We start from the raw sequence: 19,148 nt of genomic DNA, 5'->3' as shown, positions 1-19,148 counted from the left end.
CTCTTGAAGGAACTCGATTTCAGAGCTTTCTCAATGTTCTTCAGTCTTATCTGGTCCGGGCCACTGATAACATAACGTTGCTCTTCGGCTCCTCGTCTTTCCCGTTCGCAGTCCTCAATAGAAGGTTCCTCGTAAGTCTCAAACGCTATGTCTATACGTTTTGACTGGTGGGATAAGGCCGCAACGAGGATACCCCGTGACAGACCACCGTAAGTCGGGGGTAGGTTTGGTGGTAGGCAGTGAAGGAGAAAATTTCCATCTATCAGATGTACCTTCACATCAGTCGGATGGCCGTGATCAGGTCCTGTTTTCTCCAGCTTGTCGAAAAGGGCGCTCTTTGCTGTATGCAGCATTGAACCATCGTGCTTACACATAGACAGCGGCACAGGTGTGAGTGGAAATATGAAGAGGAATTCGAGGTCCACTTCGGCCTTAGCCGCGATGAAGGCGAGTCTTCCGAGTGACTGGCTTGTACATTTCACTTCTGCCTCCTTTGAGTTCTGTGGGGCACGTCGGTTGGTTATGCACTATTTCGCGAATGTCAAAAGTTTGTTGTGGGTAATAGGTCGCTCAAAGCGTGTCGGATCATCAAGGCATTCGCGAACGAATTTCTCATGCATCCTGCGACCTTCCTGCGGTACACTGAGCAGAGAATTCTTGATGGCAACGGGGACACTCTTCCCTGTGCTGATATTGATTAGCGGCACATCGGTATCGATGGCAAATGGATTTACCGACGAGACAATGCTTGAGATGATTCGCTTGAGATCCTCGTTGTCGCGTTTGATTTTCGATGGACTGAGTTCCATTTGAGTGTCGCTATGATGTACCAGTCCGGCCATAGCTAAGGCCTCACTTGCATTTGCTGCACGACTGCCCTTCGTGACACTCCAACGAACGCGCGCAGTGTAGTTGTTTGTTGCCGATGTGAATCCAGTCATCCTCGATGCTGCATCTGCATTGACTGTCTGCTCAAATGTGAGGTCAACTGGAAGGCGTGCAAACTCGTTATTGGTCCTTCTAACTGAGAACGCTCCAGCGTTCAGTATGTTGGTCAATCCTGGATGCGTAATTTCTATATTCATGAGATCCAAACGGTATTTGGCCATCCATCTCGCGTTGTTCTGCCGGTTCATGGCGAAAAACAAATCAGTCAGCTCAGTGAGTGCCATGGTGAATAGCTCAACGTCATTTTCACGGCATGCGTAGTCAACGATACGGTAGAGTTCGACAAGCTTCACATACATCATCCAGAACTGAGGTCCCCTGAGTGCCCTCAAGAGTTTGGTTTGTATATTCATCATATGCCCTATAGACATCACGAAACGTATCGCTCTCGCATACTGTGTCAATCTCCATTGGCGTTGTGAATTTGAAGACCTTTAGCTCATCAAGCACTTGATCTTTTTCCAGGTATTCAGAAAGAAACTGACGAAACTGCAGGATCTCCATGGCGAGGGTGAACATTTGGTGGAGGCGTTTGCACCGGTTGAAGTTGTAGCATTCGATAAGTCCTCTGAGGGAATTCAAAGCGAGCACCCTGGACTCGATCAACAGCTCTGGTCCGCCTGAATCGAAAATGGCAGAGCTGGATGTGGAACATACCAAACATGATGAACACATCATCGAATTCCAGTTGATCAGTGACTTGGATTTTGTGTGCTTTGTTGGCAACATCCAAGTCATAAGTTACCAAGGTATACATCTGACCGCATTCCTCGGCACACCGTTTGCTTATGCGCATAGTTTCGGCGACGTCATCTTTCGTTGGTGCTTTGTCGAGATTTGTCATGTAGTACACGTTTTGCTTCGGCAACGCATCCTGATGAAATCGAGCGTTGAATCCTGACCACATCGGCATATCATTCGCTCTGAGACAGTGACTCATCATCCATACTTTGTCCAGTTTCCGGGCACGCTGCGTCATGTCCGGAAGCTCGATATCAGTGTGTATGTAGTCGAACATATCCATCTTCGGTTTTTTCGATATGGAGGGATTTCCGCCGGTGGCAATACCAATTTCCTCTTCATTTTTCGTTTGCTGGACCCTGCCGATGACATTGAAGGGATCATGTTTGGTGCTGTCACAGTGGGCTGACGAACAGTCCTAATGGGAGGATCTGGATTTTCTGTCTTCTACAAGCAGTGGATGATTTTGGTATAAGATACCCATTGTATCATGGAGCATATCACACCCAGACAGCGTGTGGCTAAGTTCATCGTAGTTATCCCAAGCGTTACCCATAACAAGACCGTGCGCTGTGCCATCGGGAGCGCATTTGTCCTCTATAATTGCGCTTGCCAATTCTGTCTTCAGCTCTTCTTCCTTGCTGTAACTGATGCCATACCCGAATTTGTTGAGCACCATGAGTATTTTCCTGCTACTGGTAAGGGATTTTATCACCATAGAGAGCAGGATGTGTTTTTGTGGCATGACTCTGCCATTGCGAACAATAAAGAGTGCATCTTCGCCAGCACACGTGGCTCTACGTCTTACCGATTCAGAATGTGCCTCCATGTTGGGTCCGCCGAACAAAACTCTGTAGAATGTTTCAACCACTTCGGGGGATTTACCCTCCCCCCTCAGCAAGGAATCCATATCGAGTGGATCATTCAATTGTGTTTTTTTCCATCCCTTTCAATGCCCTCCTCAACAACAATGCCGCCATGAATACTTGGCCTTCCGGCGATGATTTGAAATCATAGACAACCTTGATGGAGGCACAGTCTAAAAGGCTGTTGTGGACGATGGCGCCCGACTTTCTATTCTCAGGAGTGTACACGGTCACCCTTCCAACAAGATGTTTCCGCAAAAGCTCAGCGAGGTATGAAGTACTACTGATGGAAGACTCCTCGCCGAGTTCATCACAAATGTCTAAGTACCGATCGTAGATGGATTTGAGATACTCTGGACGACTACGAAGAAGCACGTTTGCCTTGACATAGGCAAGAATGTCGCTGAAGGCACGTTTTGCCTTTTCTGATAAATTGGAATCCTTCGTTTTTGATCTCAGCGCAGCTTTGAATCTCTGATTCCTACAGCTGTGGTGAAACTTCGCCTCTTTTGCGATCAAATTGATACCAGCTATCTTTTGCAGTACGTGAGATTCATTTAGGATCTGTGCTGCATCCCTTATTTTCTGTTCTGCTTCCTTGGTTTGACAATCTCCGAGGCCCTCCTTCCGCTCATCACTTAGAGATTTGCACACTTTATCACAGTATAGACAAATAGCCGGAAGAAGGCCAATGCGCGACTGTGTTGGTGACGTTGCTGCTGAACGCAGCTGCGTAGTGCGCACAGCTTCATGTTGATTAGCAACAAGCATTGAAGATGGAATGGCTGTGAAATTTTTTATAGCACTGACTGTGATATCCGTCGAATTGATCGGGGGTTTCTGGCAGGTTGTCTACCACAAGGCGATATTTGGACTCTGCGAATTTCGTCATTGTCCTTCTACTTTTGGCAACTTTGCGAACCGTTATCCATTTCTCGTCTGTCATTTTCATGATTTTGCTTGCTTCATTTGGGGTAATGTGGATGATACAGTGCTGTGGTTGAACCGGCACAATAACAGTGCGGTTATCATCTGTAAAAGAAATAGGAGACTTGATTCAAAGGTCATTCAGTGAAAATATAACATGACCTGAAAATATCTGACAGACCTGTTAGACGATTGGTTAAACTTCTATGTTTCTGTCACTCCCAGGGCGCCGCCATCTTGCGAACACGAATTCGATGGATAAAACTATAAGAACGATTCGGTCATCGTATTGCGATGCTCATATTACATGCAGCAAGTATAGCAATGGAAACTAAAAGACGCGAAGGTAAAAAGGAAAAAGAAACTCGCCCTCGACTTCTGGTCTCTCAGTTAAATTCTGTGATTGTGGAAATGCTGACGTTTCTGTGTCCACGTTGGCAGCCATTTCAGGCGACTCTTCTGGATTCATTTCGTTTGCAGGCCAGAAAGGCCTTGAGGTGGCAGCGCGGTTTCACTTCGACTACCATCTTGTCTGCTAAAGCATCCTACTACTGTATACATGGGCCTAACTACAGCTGTTGGCACTGGTCATCGGAGACGTGTCGAAAGACAAGTGGAGATTATTCTGGTCTTATCTAATTTGTTTATTTGTACAGTGATACACCGGCGAAGTTCATATAAACTTTAAGCATATACCGGATGAGTAGAGGATTTCTCAGTTTGCGAATCATCTCATTGTCAAGGTCGGCTCGGAAAATGCTACCTGTACTGGTAGAAGTGGATCTCGAAAAAGTGAAAATTTTTAACCCTGTCCCACAAATTTATATTTTCTCATCTATTTCCTAATTTATATCTACGCCTCCAGAGCGTATTCTACGTTCATGAAACGGTTGTCGATGAAGACAACGCAATGGAACCAGGCATTCGGAATGTGGTTGTAATTTGTATTCCAGATGCTATGTGAAGACCTTTGCGCCCTTAAGACCCTTCTTATCCGTAAACCCCAGACAAAAATCGTTCTTAAGTGATGAATTTAGTTAGTGGGTGGGTGAAGCAATCTTATGAGATCAGAACGAGTGTTGGGTGCCAAATTGAGATTGAACCCTTAATGAACCCTTAATTAGCCCTTTCTTATTCATTAACCCCAGGCACTATGGTTTCTTAAATGGTTGTAATTTGTGTTTTTTGTAACCATCTATCGACCCCCGTCATGTAAATGAATGGGCGTCAGCTCAATAAAATTACTTTTCCAAGGGCTATGTGAAGACCCTTGCGCCCTTAAGACCCTTCTTATCCGTAAACTCCAGACAAAATCGTTCTTAAGTGATGAATTTAGTTGGTGGATGGGTAAAGTAATCTTATGAGATCAGAACGGGTGTTGGGCGCCAATTTGAGATTGAACTCTTAATGAACCCTTAATTAGCCCTTTCTTATCCGTTAACCCCAGGGATTAAAACTTCTTAACAAATGTAATTACAACACATCTCACACTATGTGTCCAAATACTGAAGGGGCAGTTTGGGCGCGATGTTTAGATTGGAATGGCTAGAAGGGTGGGTCTACTTGAAGGATCAAACAATCCTTAACCCCAAGAAAGCCGCACTTAAGAAATCACTTTTTATAAATCGGATGGTCTTCACTGGCCAATGAGATCAACAAACCTTTTGGGTGCAAATTTGAGAATGAAGCTCAGCCAGCTCTCTAACTATAAGCTTTAAAATAATTTATTGGTGGTTGCTTATGCTTCAGTCACATTTGGCTCGGCGGCCGTAGGGTCTAAATAATCTACGGCCACTAGCAATTATAGGGCGGCCGCAGTATTTCCACGGTCACACAATGTAGCAGTCACAAATGTTTTTATTTTTAGGGTAGCCGCACGGGGTATTTAGAAATTGTGGAGACCGAAAACGTGGGGGTGCCGTACGGTCTTTGATTTGATGTCGCACAGTGACCTTAGGGCGTCCCTGCAGCGGCCATAGAATTTTCAAGGCAGACGCAAGGTGCCCGCAAGGCGACCGCAGGGGGGCCCGAAGGCGAACGTGGAAATAGTGCGACAGCCGTAATTTTTTGGGGGTTGGCAAAATTCATTTTTCATTGATAAGAGCCGATGGAAAACGCACGAATAACGCAAGCCCACTGTACGCCCTACGTATGGTCGACGTGGAACACATCTACGTCATGGCTACGGCTTGTCGAATTGCTACGGCCAACCTAGAATTGAAAAAAGTGATAACTCCGCGCTTTAATTCCACGGAGTAAAATTCCTACGGCCTACGGCCTGTAAAAGCCGTAATTCCTACGGCCTATAAAAGATAGCCATACGGCGTAGGGCCACCGTGAGGCCACCTCAGAAACTCTGCGGCCGCCGCACGTTTCTGTCAATTCAGGGGGGGTACGGCCGCCGTACCCTCGCCGTAGAGCAAATGTGACTCATGCTTAAGATACGCAGTGCAGTATGTTAAATTGGTTGTTAATGATGGTTTGAGTTTACGGTTAGATGGAGGTGCTGTGTAATGGACATATCTACAAGGTAAAGTATTTATCGCTTAATATGTTATCATACTAGCAAATACTACCCATCACTTCGCTGAATGTAATACTAAAGGGGGGAGGGAAAATGAGGGGGGGAGAGGGAGAGGGGAGAGAGAGCAGGGAGAGTGAAGAGGAGGAGGGGAAAGGAGAGAGGAGGGAGGGGGGAACAAGGAGAGAGATGGGGGGGGTGAAGTCAGTGTGAGGTGAGAGGAAGGGAAGGCAGATATGTGGTGGAACATCAATTAATATTCATCCTGTCTCATCAAAATGATTCTGTCGAGAATAACAGTGAAAATGGAAAGAAAATAATCTGAAATCCATTTTTTACCGGTCATACTATAAATACGGCCCAGAGACAGACATCACCCGGAGATAAACACCGTCTGGACATGTCTGGAGACAAACACCATCCCAACATGTCTGGATACAGTGTGAGACAGAGACAGAGAGAGAAATGTGTGGGAGAGTGCTGCACTGTATTAGGAGGGGGCAGAGTGAGGATGGGACAGGGAAAGAGAGAGGGGGGTGTGGGGAGGGAGTTTCTAGAGAGAAAATGTTATTCTTTCAGATTGCTTTTATCATGTTTTTTTTTATAAAATGTTATAGATATTGTTTTGGGGTCGGGTCTCATTGGCGAGCACGACTGCGAGGGGGAGCAGTAGAGTCGGCTCCACCGAACACCCCGGAATTTAGGTCGTACCTTTCAGATAAATCCGAAAGGTCACGGGTCCCTTATCGGACCGAAGATCACCAATAGGTCGACCACGTGGAATAGGGTCAATTGCCAATTTCAATATACCCGCGAGGGGGAGCAGTAGAGTTGGCTCCACCGAACACCCCGGAATTTAGGTCGTACCTTTCAGATAAATCCGAAAGGTCACGGGTCCCTTATCGGACTGAAGATTGCCAATAGGTCGACCACGTGGGATAGGGTCAATTGCCAATTTCAATATACCTAAATACCCACTTCGTCCAAACTACCGGGAAAATTCACCCTCGGCAGGATCTGCGTGATCCGGGCCGTTACCGAGCCGGATCCGAGTCGTACCCCGAGCGGAGAGTACCAAAATCCTGCTGGGCTGATTGCACGATTATGGTAACAATGACCTTCCTAATCCCCAATACGCACCGTGGCAAACCAATGGTAGAAAGGACAAGGACGAGCTGGTACATTCAACAAAAGGGGAATTTATTTGCAACAATAATTTGGGAACGACGGGAGCAGGTAAGGGCAGAGTTATCCTACTATAGCAAGGCAAATAATGTACAAGGAACACAGGCACTTAACAGTTTCTACTTATCAGACAGGGCCCACGGACACACACACACACACACACACACACACACACACACACACACACACACACACACACACACACACACACACACACACACACACATACCCAGAAATGGACAGGTCTTTATTGAATGTTTCCAGCTTGAGGAAAGGTGAGTTGGAGACCAGTTGGAGACTTGGACCTGTCCGCCTCGTGCGGTCTTCGACGTTCTGGCTCGGTGGGACCCGAACCCACAACAACGATGCCACTCCAAGCACCAGAGATGGAGGGTGAGGACGGACGCCAACCAGCACGAGGGTGGACAAGGCAGCGAGCACCAGCTGGGCAAGGCGGTCCGAGACGATCCGGCAGGCAAACCCCAACTGCCCCCAGTCGGATCGCGCCGATCATTTATTCACTCCTCGTCCGACTCCCTTTCGTAACCCCCCCCCCGCCCTTACTGGACGGTTTTGGTGCGCAATCCACTTGTTGCCCCTGTGATTGGCCAAAAGGGGCGCCAAGTCCGCTGATTGGACTGGGGGGGGGGGGTGGCTGGTGTCACGGCGGACCGCTACTCAAACAGGAAGATGAGTAATATTGTCTTGCATTGGCTCCCATTGGCCGAACGACGGCAAACTCACTCGCATCTCTCTGATTGTTTGAGAGACGCCAAGTCCTTCATTGAACTCCGCCCACCGCAAGCGTTATGGTGTCAGGATGGAGCGAGGCGAAGTTGTTGTGGAGTTGAAAATGTAAAAGAAAACCCTCACTATCAAAATAAATCCACAGCGCACGTACAATTGATTCCCATTAGACTAGTATAGGGACGGGACCCTAACTAGAAAGACGTACTTACCGATATAACTGATCTATAGGACCTGACTGTTGTGTGCAGTGAGCTTCCAAATTCGTAACAATATAGCATTCAGATGATATAGATTATAGATATACCAACCAGATGATATTGACATAGATATAACATCAATCTGATAAAGATTTTATACATATAACATCCAGACGATTTAGATTACCATTAACATCCAGATGATTCAGATTATGGAAATAACATCCAGATTATATAGATATAGATATAACATCCATATGATACAGATGGTTGTTGGAACATCCAGATGGTATAGATAATAGAAATAACATCCAGATGATATAGATTATTTATATAACATCAAGATGATTTTGATTCAAGAAATTACGCCAGATTATATAGATTATAGATATCGACATAGATATAACATTGAGATTATATGGACATAGATATAACATGGAGATGATATGGACATAGATATAACATACAGATAATATAGACATGGATATATCATCAAGATGATATAGATTATCAATAAAACATCCAGATTATATAGACATAGACATAGATACAAGCCGGTAGGCGACGAGGGATTCGCTAGGATCGAAGCGCTGGATACGATGCTTTTCATTCTGACCGATCCACTGCCTAAGATTCATTGCCAAGACGTATTGGTTCACATACAATTGTTCCTCTGCCTGGCAAGATTTTTCCTATTGCGTATTTTGTCAACTGGCACTCCTCATAAAAAAATGACGGTAAATAGACACCCTATTTTTGAAGGACTACCATTTGAAAAATAATCGGTTTGCTGGTTTGTGCTCTGGAGCCTCGCGTTGCAGACACACACACACACACACACACACACACACACACACACACACACACACACACACACACACACACACACACACACACACACACACACACACACACACACACACACACACACACACACACACACACACACGGAAAACCCGATAAACTTCTCTCAATGCTCTTGTTTGACCACATCTCCTGAGCCACACAATATTTTTCATAAGCCACGCCCACTTTCCATAAGCCACGCCCACTTTACTACGCCACTCCCACTTTCCTACACCACTCCCACTTTTCATCAACCACGGCCACTTTCCATAAGCTCCGCCCACTTTCCTAAGCCCCTCATAAAAATAATGGTAAATAGACACCCGATTTTTGAATAGAAGGACTACCATTTGAAAAATAAAACCTCAATCAAAAATCGGCTCAAGTAAAATTTTCTAAATATCTCGAAGTGTTTAATTCCAAAGTCCCATTTCTCTACATTCAAAACTGAAGGACAAGTATTGAAAATACTGTACACGGTTTTTCGGCCGCTGCACAGCAATGGGTGGTTGCTAGGAAACGAAATTCGAACGCACACATTCCCAGCACATATTGCACATGTTGGCAAAGTTTCATCGAAATTGGTTCACTGGTTCATGCTGTGGAGCCTCGCGTTGCAGACACACACACACACACACACACACACACACACATATACACACACACACACACACACACACACACACACACACACACACACACACACACGCACACGGAAAACCAGACAATAAGGGATATCTAGCATATTGTTGCGAATTCGCGCCCGCCGGCGTGCGAACGGCCGCGTTACTCGAATCGCGACCGCATCGCCCACCGGACGGACAATTCAGTCGTGAGCCTCCGGGAACTATCACTCGGAGCCAGTCACGGGTGGGCCTTTCGACCTCACCACAATCGTGCGCCAATCGGCCACCCGCGTAGGATAGGGTTCTTCGCCAAACTCGACCTACCTAAGTACCCACGCGGATGGTAAACCGGGCGATCGTACCTCGCCGCAGGTCGACTCCGGACACGAACCGCTTAAGCGGTCCGTTCTCTGCTACAGTGATAACTGAGCGGTGTTATCGTGGGCCTTGACGGTTCCGATTAATTACCGGGCGTATTAAGCCCACTACGAACCCTTTACGTGAAGCAGGATGGAGGGTCAATAAAGAAAAGACGAAGCGAAACGGGAAAACAGTTCACACAAAGCACATTTATTACGCGACACACGGAAAGCACACATATACAGCCAAACAGTCAAAATGCACATCTAGCAATCAAAACAAAAGCAACGACGACGCAGAGTTACTACCGACTACGCGCACACACGGCAGCACTCATACAGTTCTATTTTACAGACGGCGCCAACACACATTTACTCAAAAGCAAAGGAAAGAAGCCACCCTCATAGACAAGGGGCCGGACGGGCCTGTAGGCCAATATGCGCGCGTGACCTGAAGGAGCGGCCAGGCCCGCGAGACTGGGGGGGGTCCTACCCGCGTCCTCATGACGCGTTGGCGGACGAGCCGCAGTTGTGGCCGCGTGGCTGTGCCCCGACTCCGTGCTACTTGGCGGGTTTCGTTGGCACGACGTTTGGAGTGGGGTGGGAATGGGGCCCCCTTGTTGCACTATCTCACCGCAGGGGAAAGGGGGAATTGTTGATGCCCTGGGGGAGGGAGAATGGCTGGCTGGCTTGGGTCCCGCGACGAGCGATCCCACACCGCGACCTCGCCGCCGAACGCCGTCCTTCTCGCCTCGGACCCGAGCTCCTTGCCTCTTCCCGCAACTCTTCTCAGCCGACTCCAGAACCCAACTCGATGACACACCGATGACTTCGCCACCCGACTCGACTCTCTGCCACACCGATGACTCGACTCACTCTTTCTGCCCTGATTCGCCTTGCGCTCGCCATTTTATAGGCTGACAGGAGCAGCTAATATGCAAATATCCGGATCAGGATGACCTCGGGGGCGGAGCCACACTCGCCAATTGGTCGGAGGAAAGGGGGCGTGAATCTCCCCTGATCCTAGAATTTGCATATATCGATTTCCTACAGACGCGCCTGGAGGCGGGGCCAAGCTGCTCCGCGCTTGCTAATTGGACGGAGCAAAAGTGGGCGTATAGCGTTCCTGATCCGAATTTTCCTCGGAAAGGCCGCTATTTGCGCTCGCGGCTCGGTGCGTATCGCTGAACGGGCCCAAGACAACCCGACGCTGAGTGTTCACAGGTGGTGCGGGAATGGCCGTAGAAGGAGAGAGGTGAAGGTGGTGGAGGGTTTTCGGTGGTGGTTTGATGGTTATGGTGCCGTTTGGGAATGGCGGTGATGCGATGATGTGAGATTGAGTTGTGAAGGTAAAGGTCGTGGCTGTTGGTGTTGTTGTTGCTGTCTGAGGGTTGGAGCGTGGTTGCAGTTGGTGACGATGGCTGGCGTGGTGGTTGTTGTGTGATGGCGGTTGAGACGTGGTTGATTCAAAATACAGATAGAACAGAAAAACGGCTATCTCAAAGCGTCGCAGCCCGAATGAATCACATAAATTCCCTCTATACAACGGGTTTGGGGCTAACTCCACATGTACTTAGAGATATCTCACCTACGGGCCCTGAATGGTGGTTTGCGAATTTCCACAGCCGTAACACTATATAGCGAATCCAATAACATTCAGATGATATAGATTAGAGATATACCATCAAGATGATATAGACATCAACATAACATCCAAATGATATAGGCATAGACATAACATCAAGATTATATAGACATAAATACTGTATCACATCCAGATGATATAGACATAGATATAATATCCAGATGATATAGACATAGATATAACATCCAGATTACATTGATTATACATATAACATTCAGATGATATTGATTATAAATATAACATACAGATGACATAGACATTGAGATAACATTCAGATAATATTGATTATAAATATAACATCCAGATGATATAGATGTAGATATAACATCCAGATGATATAGATATAGATATAACATCCAGATGACATACACATAGATATAACATCAAGATGATATTGATATAGATATAACATTCAGAAAATACAGCTCGATGATTCGTATCCAGATGCTGCGAAAGACGTTACGATCTTCAGATAACTTGAGTACAGTTTTGAGGCGGTTGTACCCTTGTCACTGTGTTCTATAGTAACTCGTGTGGATTGAAGCAGACAAGCAGTAATTACCATTCTCTTTTACATTCACAATGTTCATTTACCCGCACGGTAGTAAGCACACTGCTCGGGGTAATTCTAACACCACTCCTATATTTTCAAGCCGTTATCATGTTTTCAAAAGCACACACATCTAGGATTACATCTAAGGCCTTGGCGCTATCATTAAGCCGACCGAGAATGCAAACACGGTGCAAACATACCAGAGGTTTTGCCCTCCTTTGTTTTTGCTGGGGTTGGATTTCAGGAAAGAAATTCCCTTTTTATTACAAAACACACCCAGGGATTTTTCCCAGACAGGAAGCGACTTCAGTTACAGTGTGCAAATGAATGCTGTTGGTCCGAGGTCTAACTCGCTCAGAGTCCTTCGAGGATTCGGAATGGAGAAGCTGTGGAGTGAGTGGGCGCAGCCATGGTTGGACACCCTACTAATAGATTCCTGGTGTGGCCAAACACACCCGGAGTCCATTATCGAGGAGTTCATGAAGGGCATTGTAATTGTTCATCAGGTTTTGACCACAGATCTAATGGATCTTCAAAACGATCCTGCGATGTTCAGCGAATGTTGATATTATAATTAAAATTCCTTCACCATTGGGCTGATAATAACAATAGAAACAGAGGCAAATTTGACTTTCAAGGTAATGTTGCTTTTAGCATTTCCTCAATGATGCATTAACAAGGCACCAATCCCCACATACCGGGTACACCAATCTCCACACGCTGGGTACACCGATCTCCACACACCGGGGTACACCAATCCCCACATACCGGGGCACACCAATCCCCACATACCGGGGTACACCAATCCCCACATACCGGGTACACCAATCTCCACACGCTGGGTACACCGATCTCCACACACCGGGGTACACCAATCCCCACATACCGGGGCACACCAATCTCCACATGCCGGGTACACCGATCCCCACATACCAGGGTACACCAATCTCCACACGCCGGGTACACCAATCTCCACACGCCGGGTACACCAATCTCCACATGCCGGGTACACCGATCCCCACATATCAGGGTACACCAATCTCCACACGCCGGTTACACCATTCCCCACACGCCGGATGTGCTAATCCCCACACGCCGAGTACACCATTCCCCACACGCCGGTTACACCATTCCCCACATGCCGAGTACACCATTCCCCACACGCCGGTTACACAATTCCCCACATGCCGAGTACACCATTCCCCACACGCCGGTTACATCATTCCCCACACGCCGGTTACACCATTCCCCACACGCCGGTTACACAATTCCCCACACGCCGGTTACACGATTCCTCACATGCCGGTGCTATTGTGTACCATTTTGGCTGTATTTCGGGAACATACATGCATACAAGATGAGAGTTTTAGTAATATACTAGATGACCCATGAACCCTTTGGGTTCCCATTGTGACAGCGGTTGATGAAAAAAAATCATTTCAAGAAAAAAAAAAAGATAGCTCCAGCGAACGATACCGCTGAGGTTGTTTGCATTGATCAAATACTCCCGGAGTACTTGACTGAATCGGGAATTGATTTTTTAATCATTTTTTTCGTTGCCTGATTTCAACGAAATTTGATACTGCACACTGCAGGCGAATGGTGAGTAATGTGGCCATAAATTTGTTTGCGCTATCGCATACCGTTTTGGCTGTATTTTGGGAACACACATACATACATATAGACATACATACATACATACAAGATAAGAGTTTTAGTAATATATATAAATATATATATATATATATATATATATATATATATATATATCTCACACGCACACACACACACACACACACACACACACACACACACACACCCCTCTCCCTCCCCCCACCTCTCTCTCTCTCTCTCTCTCTCTCTCTCTCTCTCTCTCTCTCTCTCTCTCTCTCTCTCTCTCTCTCTCTCTCTCTCTCTCTCTCTCTCTCTCTCTCTCTCTCTCTCTCTCCCTTTTGAGTGGATGGTAGCATATACCAATCAGATTCAAAGTGGGTCGACAGGAGGGGTGCAAAGCTCGCTGCAGGTAGATAACATGGGTTTTAAATGTTCCCACGTGGTTTTATATCGAACCTGGCAGTTAAGAAAATGTTGCTGTTTGGGCATGTTTTATCGCCCTTCCCTTCTCCGCCCCTCACACTGCCTTCCCTTCCCCTCCCCTCACACTGCCTTCCCTTCCCATTGCACTGCCTTCCCTTGCTTTCTCATCACACTGCCTTCCCTCCACCTCACCTCATGCTTACCTCCTCCCAAACCCTATCCCCTCTGCACCTCCACAGATATCTCTGTGCGGTCTCCGCATGCTGTATTAATGTGCTGTTTTATGTATGCCATTTTGTTCAATTGTGCACCCCCCCCCCTTTCTCCACAAGTCTCCAAACCAAACGCAAGTCGAGAACCCTTCCTCTCGCACTCACCTCCTCCCAAACCCACGCCTCACTTTCCCTCTCCTCCTCGTCTCCACCCCTCCTCTTCCCAGAGTTTATAACGATGTTTGGTGAGGTGTCTTATTTTCCAAATAAAACGATTAATGTTTGATATATTTTTAAATTTTGGGCAACATGCCCTTGCCCAGAGACAAAGTAACTTCCTCGCATTGGAATCACCATCACGGCTTCAGCAGTTATTGAGGTAGATCGGGCTACAGGTTTGCATTGTTTTGAGAGGAGAAGAACCAGAAGAAATACAAATTGGCATTTTAGCGATGTATTTTGGCGTTTTTTAAAGTCTTGGTCGTTCTGAAAACGCTTGAGAATAAAAGGTATGGCTTTTAAATGCTTATAATTTCACTCTATAGGGGTTTATGGAGTGTATAATTGTGTACACATTTGAATGGGTGGCCATTTTTCCCCCCATGTCATCCCTCTATATGGAGTACGACTGTACTCCATGATAAACTGGAATCTTGATCGCCGATCAAGATCTGGTTATTTATCAGAATTTAATATTTAGTAAACTTGAGAAGTAAAATTTGGTAAACCATCAAGATTATTGATGTTTAAAGCTGTCGCAAAAATTAACCTGAGAGTGCACCATGGCAATGATGGGCCAAATGGTTTAATATTGTTGTTTGAGGTCAGTTTCGTGATTTTCAGCCATACAAACTCATGTACGTAGATAATTACCTTGTAAGGGGGTTGGGAGATTTTGCCCATGACCTGACCCTCGGTACCCCCCAGTACGTATGCAAAGTGTGGTGGACATTGGTTAAGGGGTGTGGAATTGCATCAAAATCAAAGAAAAGGCTTCACACACACACACACACACACACACACACACACACACACACACACACACACACACACACACACACACACACACACAGACACAGACACAGAAACAGACACACACAGACACACACACACACACACACACACAGACACACACACACACACACACACACACACACACACACACACACACACACACACACACACACACACACAGACACACACACACACACAGACACACACACACACACACACACACACACACACACACACACACACACACACACACACACACACACACACACACACACACACACACACAGACACACCCAGCCACACACACACAAACACACACAGACACACACACACAGACACACACACACACACAGACACACACACACACACACACACACACACACACACACACACACACACACACACACACACACACACACAGTAACTTCAGCGAAAGCTAAACGTTTTTTTGCAATTAATGCAAATGATTGAATTTCTTTGGTGACCGAAGCCATTATTGTAAACTTACTTGCTTACATTGATGCTGTGAATACCAAAAGGAGCGTTCCTAAAACGACGTATGTAGTTCATCACAGAAAACTGACAAAGAGAACAGACGACATTGAGACGAACGACCGAAATTGCAGATTAACTTTGAGAAGCAGAATGAAGGGTTTGGGGAGACTTCGGTCAGCCGATTGAGAAATGGAAGACAATGAAGTTCTGTTTTAGTGCGTCGTCGGATTGCCCGTTACAGGATCATAGCTACAGAATGTTTCCAGCTCTTTTAAAACATAAAACCTGGCAGCTGTCGGCTTCCCCGCATGAACCGAGCCTTTTTTGGAGTGCCATGGCCTCCACCTTCTCTTACGACGCGAACAATCGCTTCATTGAGGATTGTGCGAAGGTAGAAACATCCATCCCTTGTGGGCAGTTGTGCGTCGTGCACGAATTTCTCTTTACGATGCCAACACGTTATTAAGTCGAGCGAGCGGTCGGCTCACGTCGGGCCATGTGTGAGAGAGCGTCATGTGCACACCAAGCTGAGCTCTCTCTCTCCTTCCCCCCATCTCTCTCTCCCCCCCCATATCTCCCTCCCCCCCTCTATCTCCCTCCCCCACCTCTCATTCTCTCTCTCTCTCTCTCTCTCTCTCTCTCTCTCTCTCTCTCTCTCTCTCTCTCTCTCTCTCTCTCTCTCTCTCTCTCTCTCTCTCTCTCTCTCTCTCTCTCTCTCTCTCTCTCTCTCTCTCTCTCTCTCTCTCTCTCTCTCTCTCTCTCTCTCTCTCTCTCTCTCTCTCTCTCTCTCTCTCTCTCTCTCTCTCTCTCTCTCTCTCTCTCTCTCTCTCTCTCTCTCTCTCTCTCTCTCTCTCTCTCTCTCTCTCTCTCTCTCTCTCTCTCTCTCTCTCTCTCTCTCTCTCTCTCTCTCTCTCTCTCTCTCTCTCTCTCTCTCTCTCTCTCTCTCTCTCTCTCTCTCTCTCTCTCTCTCTCTCTCTCTCTCTCTCTCTCTCTCTCTCTCTCTCTCTCTCTCTCTCTCTCTCTCTCTCTCTCTCTCTCTCTCTCTCTCTCTCTCTCTCTCTCTCTCTCTCTCTCTCTCTCTCTCTCTCTCTCTCTCTCTCTCTCTCTCTCTCTCTCTCTCTCTCTCTCTCACACCTCTCTCTCACAGATCGCTCCCTCTCTCTCTCTCACTTGCCTCTCTCTCTCTCTCTCTCTCTCTCTCTCTCTCTCTCTCTCTCTCTCTCTCTCTCTCTTCCTCTCTCTCTCTCTCTCTTTCTCTCTCTCTCTCTCTCTCTCTCTCTCTCTCTCTCTCTCTCTCTCTCTCTCTCACACCTCTCTCTCACACCTCTCTCTCTCACACCTCTCTCTCACACCTCTCTCCCTCTCCCTCCTCTCTCTCTCCCCCCTCTCTCTCTCTCTCTCTCCCACCCACCCCCCTCTCTCTCCCACCCACCTCTCTCTCTCTCTCTCTCTCTCTCTCTCTCTCTCTCTCTCTCTCTCTCTCTCTCTCTCTCTCTCTCTCTCTCTCTCTCTCTCTCTCTCTCTCACACCTCTCTCTCTCTCACACCTCTCTCTCTCTCTCCTCCTCTCTCTCCCTCCTCTCTCTCTCCCTCCTCTCTCTCTCCCTCCTCTCTCTCTCTCCCTCCTCTGTCTCTCTCCTCTCTCACACCTCTCTCTCCCAATCCCCCCTCTCTCTCTCTCTCTCCCACCCCCACCCCCCTCTCTCTCTCCCACCCACCCCCTCTCTCTCTGATTCACAGTCTAATAACCCTAGAATAGAAACGGTGCATTCAGGTCCATAAGAAAAGGATTGTTCTTACAGTTAGCTCGCAAGGCTCAAAGTAAAATACCTTCAAGTTGAAATAGAACTCTTATTTAATTCATTCATGCCATTTACACAATAATCTACTGCTGGTGCTACAATGTACAATGCTGAGGGAGTGTGAAACACACTTTCCTCTTGTTTTCAGGTTAATTTCACCGTTGTGGGAAACTTCATGTGAAGTCGGTGCAATGTTTGAAGGGGGCACCATGTCTGACTTGGCTCTTACGAGCGGGTTTCCTTCGTTTGTATCGGCAATATGAGATTAATGTACTCTCTTAAAGAAACGAAAGTCTCCCTTTCATGGGTTTCATTTCTCCCTGAATATTAGACTTATCTTATTCCGATATAATGAACATTATGAAGCGGTGGCACACATGAACATGATGGCACATTTGCTCACCAATTTGCTGATATAACTTCAGAGCTGATAAATATGTGTTCGTGATGGAATCGTTTAAGAACACTCTAATCGATTAATGTGGATATATAAACCAGCTTGGTTAGAGCTGTTAGAGGATGTTAACATTATTTATTTATTTATTTATTTTTAAACAGGTAATCTTTCAATACAAGGTGTAAATGAAAGTCAGCCCCCATGCACACTCATGATTTCTCATACCCCAAATGACCCCAATCCCCAAGCGCTCTCTGTTTCCAGATTATTGTGATTTTCTCCCTCTCTCTCACTTCTGTTTCGTTATCCTCCACTACCAAAAGTGGACGGAAGGTTATGTTTTCACTCCTGTCTGTCTGTCTGTCTGTCTGTCTGTCTGTGAACATATCTCAAAACGTTGTGGATGGATTCGGACGAAACTTTCTGGAGACGTTGGTTACGTGACAAGAACAATCCGATTCAATTTTGGTTAAGATACGAATCCAGATCCGGCCTATTAAATGGGATGCAAAATGTAAACTGTTCAGCATGGCGGAGGTATGTTCTCTACCGAGTGCCATTCTGGTTAGTTGTCGGCTGGTTTGTACCTTTTCTGTCTCACCCCCTTTTCCCCTTTCTCTTCTTGCCTTGTTTGGTTCAGCTTGTGTGCAGCTTGTTCACCCCCATTGTCCTCTCCCTCCACTTGATCTCGCTCTCACTTATACTCTGCTGTTGGTGTTTCCCACTTTACATTTTGTTCCCATCCATTCCGATCTTGCTCACTCTTTCAGTTTAAAAAATAATAATTATTCCATTGAATATTGAATGGGATTAAAATAAATTCATTTCAGATCAAATGGAAGACCAAATAGGTACAGTCCTGTATTGGAGTAATCATCCATCCATTGAGACCAAACTCTGTACAGAGCATCAGTGCGACTGAAGCAGTATCCTGGGCTGTTGGGCACAATGCTGGTCAGGTCACCACTCTGACGCAGGATACTCGAATGGCTCGATGATCCCAGCAACCTGGTACTCATTTTGCTGAC

General features: G+C 46.5%; 1 long non-coding RNA gene across 5 annotated transcripts in view; it reads left to right on the top strand.

Moving 5' to 3' along the window:
• LOC147022559 (uncharacterized) overlaps positions 1–19,148 on the top strand; it is a 202,283-nt gene that overhangs the window by 92,636 nt on the left and 90,499 nt on the right. The window lies entirely within an intron of this gene.

This window comes from Eptatretus burgeri, chromosome 7, assembly GCF_056783735.1.
Source record: "Eptatretus burgeri isolate ZD-2024b chromosome 7, Ebu_testis_v1, whole genome shotgun sequence".
Taxonomy (NCBI): Eukaryota; Metazoa; Chordata; class Myxini; order Myxiniformes; family Myxinidae; genus Eptatretus; species Eptatretus burgeri.
The sequence above is the reverse complement of the archived record's forward strand: the minus strand, read 5'-3'. Positions and strand labels throughout refer to the sequence as shown.